Source organism: Lutra lutra, chromosome 2 (genome assembly GCF_902655055.1).
Source record: "Lutra lutra chromosome 2, mLutLut1.2, whole genome shotgun sequence".
Lineage (NCBI taxonomy): Eukaryota > Metazoa > Chordata > Mammalia > Carnivora > Mustelidae > Lutra > Lutra lutra.
Window position 1 is genome coordinate 25,175,537 of NC_062279.1, and position 6,000 is coordinate 25,181,536.

The following is a 6,000-nucleotide window of genomic DNA, read 5'->3' on the forward strand; positions in this document are numbered from 1 at the left end:
CGAGAGAGGGAGAAGGTTTCCCGCCGAGTAGGGAGCCCGATGTGGAACTCGATTCCAGGACTCTGGGATCATGACCTAAGCTGAAGACAGACACTTAATGACTGAGCCACTCAGGTGCCCCGTAGAATAGTTTCACTGACCTATAAAATCCTCTGTGATTCACTTATCCAATCCTTCTAAATGCCTGGTAACCATTGATCTTTTAACTGTTCCTGTAGTTTGGCTTTTTCCAGGGTGTTCTATAATTGGAATCATATAGTATGTGCCTTTTCAGACTGACTTCTTACACTTAGCAATATGCATTTAATGTTCAGCCATGTCTCTGAGTGTATTGATAGCTCACTTATTTTTATAATGGAATAATATTTCCTTGTATAAATGTACCACAGTTTGTTTATTCATTCACATTTGAAGGATATCTTCTTCTAGTTTTGGGATATTATGAATAAAGCTGTATAAATATTTGTGTGAAGATTTTTGTGAGGGTTTAAATTTTCAAACCAGTTGGGTAAATACCTAGGAGTGTGATTGCTGGATCATATGCTAAGACTATGTTTAGCTTTGTAAGAAACTGACAAGCTGTCTTCCAAAGTGGTTGTGCCATTTTGCAATCCCATCAGTGATGAATGAAAGTGGTTGTTGCTGTACATTTTTGCCAGGAATTAGTAGTGTCAGATTAAAAAAAAAAATGCTTGCCCATTTTAATAGCTAGGTAGTGGTATCTCATTGCTGTCTTAATTTGCAATTCTCTAATGATCACTGTTGTTGGCCATCTTTTCATATTCTTATTTGATATCTGTATACTTTCTTTGGGGAAAGGGTGTCTACTCAGATCTTTCCCACATTTTACTTCTTTATGGTTTATTTATTTTAGAGAGCAAAAGAATGTGTGTGTGAGCATGAATGGGGGAGAAGGAGAGAGAGAATCCTCCAACAAACTTCCTCCTGAGCATGGAGCCCGAGTGGGTTTGGATCCCAGAATGCTGAGATCATGACCTGAGCTGATATCATGAGTTTGAGGCTTAACCAATGGAGTCACTCAGGTGCCCCTTTCCCACATTTTAAAATGAGATTATTGTTGGGAAATACATAGATATCCTAAAATATATATAGCATTCATATATATATTTTAGAATATCTAACATTCTTATGTATATTTTAGGTATTAGTTTCTTATCAGATAAGTGTTTTACAATTTTTTCTCCCAGTTTGTGGCTTGTATGTGATTCTGCTTTTCAACGTGTTTTCATACTCTAATGGGAACTTTGAAGAGGAAAAAAAAATGAATCAATTAAAAGAGTTCAATAGTGTCTCTCTGTGGGATTGCTCAACCTTTTCTTTCTTGAAATCTACTTTTCATCAGTCTTCCAAAGGTATTGTTCTTTGTAAAATCTTATATATGGAGTATAAGAAGGATATAATGAGAAAATATCAGTATCCAAATAAGTAAGTGCACTTAAAAAAATCAGTTCTCAAAATAACCCTGTGCTGTAGATAAGGCAGGCATTAGCATTTGCATTTTATTATCAACTTTGAGAGGAAAGTTTCCAGGTGGGGGAACTGGGGACCAGGAAAGCTACGTACATGACTTTCCCAGAGTCAAATTGTTAGCAAGAGATGGAGCCCTGTCTGGACTCCTAGCTTCTATCTCCTGGCCTCAAATTCTCTTACCTTTATCACACTAGAATTGCATCTAGTTAGTCAGAAGATCATTATCATTTTGATTTAAGATGCAAACTCAATGGTAATCCACTTACCTAACAATTTTTCTAATCTGTTTGAGTGTTGGTGGTGTAAGATAAATAACTCATTCAAAACAGAATCAGTTAAGATGCAGCATGAACCTTTAACTCTGCCTTTGTTTTCTTAGTGTTTTGTAGCATTAGTGGATCCTTAATATTCTGTTATCTGATTCTTCCAGAAAATCCTTTACTGTACTGAACTTTCTAGTGGAGATAGCCCTTGGTATTTGCAAATATTTTCTTTCCTTTTTTTTTTTTAAAGATTTTATTTATTTATTTGACAGAGAGAGAGATCATAAGTAGACAGAGAGGCAGGCAGAGAGAGAGAGAGGGAAGCAGGCTCCCTGCTGAGCAGAGAGCCCAATGCGGGACTCGATCCCAGAACCCTGAGATCATGACCTGAGCCGAAGGCAGCGGCTTAACCCACTGAGCCACCCAGGCGCCCCTGCAAATATTTTCTTTAAGAGTTTGGAGGAAAATATCTATTTAACTAAGCAGTTTGAAAATTGAAAGTTCCTTAACTGAAACATTTTTCAACCTTGGCATTATTGAATTTTGGGCTGGATATTTCTTTGTTGTGAAGGGCTCCTAGGTAGGATGTTTAGTAGCATTATAGAACTCTCCCCACTAGGCACCAGTAACATCCCATCTATCTCCACATATTGCCAAATGTCCCCTGCGGGGGGCGGTGGAATTCCCTTCTGTTGAGAACCACTGCTCTAGTGGTTAAACTGTGTGGTGACTAATGACTTAGGCTGCAGCAAATCATATTAGGTTAATATCAAGAAGACAGGATTTGTAAGTAAGTAGAGTTCACTGTTCTGTATTTTTATTGCCTTGTTAGTATAGTAATTTGATACAGCAAAACAAACTTAAAGTTTTATTTCAAAGTTGATAAAATGGAAGGAATAAAGCGAAACCATGGTGGGGGGATGGGGTCTAGAAAAGATGAAGTAGAGGTCAACTAGGGGCTAAATGCATTTTTTTTTTTATTTATTTATTTGACAGAGAGAAATCACAAGTAAGCAGAGAGGCAGGCAGAGAGAGAGGAGGAAGCAGGCTCCCTGCTGAGCAGAAAGCCCGATGTGGGGCTCGAACCCAGGACCTGGGATCATGACCTGAGCCGAAGGCAGCGGCTTAACCCACTGAGCCACCCAGGCGCCCCGCTAAATGCATTTTTGGCAAAATGCAACCTTTGTCTGATCCAAGGAAAAGTTCTTCATGAGAACATATTTTGCGTTTTGTCTTTCCATTGTAGAATCATGAAATTGTATAACCTATGGGGCCCTTAGAGATTATATAGGTAAGTGCTAGAAGACAGAAGGTTAAAATATTGTTGAAGGATTCATGTTCTACTCTAACATGGTCCAGTAGCTTAGGGACTCTAATATACATGGCTTAATTGTAGAAAATCTATAGTTAATTATAACATTAATTATAGCATAGAAATAATCTAGGCATTGCAATAATAACACATGGAAATTGACTTTAAAAATTATACCTTCTGAACTAAAGTTCCTTAGAGAAATGGCTGATCCTAGGGAATTAGGGAAGGGAAGAGTCACAATGAGTCTGGAACATTTTGTGGGGCCAGGAAGGAGGAAAAAAGAAAAAAATGAAAAAAGGAATCAGGCATGTGAGAAGAACACAGGAGCTGACTTGTAAGAGCTCCCAATGGCCAGAGCCAGAACAATTCAAGGAACAAAATAACTACGACTGAATTATATCCCAAGGAATTAGACCAAATACCCATGGAGTTCATACTGAATGAAATAAATAATTGAGTAAATAAGTGGTAGAGAAGTGACCAATCTCCCTTACAGGAGAATTCCAATTAGTAAATACAGAAGGAATGAAGGAAATAGAGAAAGACCAGTGGAATACCACAGTAATAACTGTTGCAGGCAAGCTACATGTGTAAATGTCAAAATTAGTGGCTGAAATACTAAGGAGCAACAGGGTACTTGCTTAAAGATCTTTCCCTAAATATATATTAATTACTGTGGTGAATTTAACACATGTCCATAAATTCTTTGATACTCATCCAGGAGGTGGAGCTTAATTTCTCTCCGTGTGGCAGTGGGCTGGGGCTTAGTGGCTTGCTTGTAATGACTAGAATATGGGAATGGGAAATATCATAACTTCGTAGTGGAAAAACCTAGTAGAAACTTAAAGCAGTAAAGTTTACCATCACCAATAATAGGTGATGTTAACCACTTTTACCCCTGATAAGATGCAATGAAAAGGGTAATTCACCTCTGTGGCCTATTCTTTCCAAATCCTTATGAGAAAACTTTGGTAAACAAGATGAGGAATGTCCTACAAAAAATCTGACTTGTATTCTCTGAAAGTGTCGATGTTATGAGTAACAAGGAAAGATAGAAACTGTCACAGCTTGGAAGAGATGAAGGAGACATAGACAGATGCAACATGGTATTCTGGATTGGATTCTCAAAACAGAAGAAGGACATTGTTAGAAAAACTGGTGAAACCCAACAATAACATGTAGGTTAGCTTATAGCCTTGTACCAATATTAATTTCTTAGTTTTGATAAATATAAGATGTGATCATTAGTGGAAGCTGGATGGAGGGTATGGGGAGATTCTTTATACTCTCATTACAAATTTTCCATACATCTAATATTTCAAAGTTAAGTAGAACATTTTAAAAGTTCCTTCTTCAAATACTTATTGGTTGTATTTATGTGTTCAGAATGCTTTTGAATGTAAATCACTTTGGAGAACAGTAAACATTACCCAGCAAAATTGAATATTTTTTTAAAAGATTTTATTTATTTATTTGAGAGAGAGAGAGAGAGAATGAGAGAGAGCATGAGAGGAGAGAGGTCAGTGGGAGCAGCAGACTCCCTGCAGAGCAGGGAGCCTGATGCGGGACTTGATCCTGGGACTCCAGGATCATGACCTGAGCTGAAGGCAGTCGCCCAACCAACTGAGCCACCCAGGTGCTGCCCTCATGCATTTTCATAGGCATTACATATAAGAATATTCATCGCTACATTATAATAGCAAAATCCTGGAAAAAAATCCATGTATCCATTTATAATATGGTGGATAAATTGTGGTGTTTTCATAAGTATATTAATATAGAAGTATAAATTATTAAGTTATAGCTGCAAATATAAATAAGGATGGATCTCAGAAACCAAATATAGATTGAAAAAAGCAATGGATAGAAAAATACATATAGTTTGATTCAATTAATATAAATGTCTAAATCATATTAAATTAATTAATAAACTGTATGGGAATAATAAAATTAGGAAATGTTTTCTCTGGATGGAAACTGTGGCACACATGTTTTCCTAATGATGAGATGGATACAAATTACTTCCTTTTAAGGTCATTTAAAAATATACATACATATTAAATATACTTAAATATATGAAATACTAAATAATCATAAAAAAGATCATTTACTTAAATTTATGCCGTTACTCTTAACTTCATTCTCTCTATGACCTCTTCCCCTCCTATTAATCTTGCTTCCACTCTACCCACCCTGCCTTCCTTGCCTGTTGATGAACCCAAAGCTTGATTGCCTAGCATATTTTGTTCTAGCTGTTCTCTCTGGATTCAGGTCTTTGCTTACTGCATACCACCTGGCCCTTTGGTGTTTTCTCCCATAATAGAACAAAAGCTCCCCAGGGCAGGGATCTTTGTTTTGTTCTTTAATGAATCCTCTCTACCAGAACATCTCCTGGCACATATAATAGACGATCAATACATAATGATTGAATAAACGAATGAGTAGGAGTAATACAGTTTAATAGGAAAATCTGGGCTTTGAGGTCACACAGACCGGGATTTATATCCTGTTTCTGTTAGGTAGTAGTCCTATGAGTGTGGTGGGTTATTTTCTCTCTTTTTTAAATTTAATTTTATTTTTTCAGTGTTTCAAGATTCATTGTTTATGCACCAGTGCTCTATGCAATACGTGCCCTCCTTAGTGCCCACCACCAGGCTCACCTAACCCCTTGCTCCCCTCCCCTGCAAAACCCTCAGTTTGTTTCTCAGAGTCCACAGTCTCTTATGGTTCATCTCCCCCTCTGATTTCTCCCAATTAACTTTTCCTTTCCTTCTCCTAATGTCCTCCATGTTATTCCTTATGCTCCACAAGTAAGTGAAATCATATGATAATTGACTCTCTCTGCTTGACTTATTTCACTCAGCATAATCTCCCCCAGTCCCGTCCATGTTGATACAAAAGTTGGGTATTCATTCTTTCTGATGGAGGCAT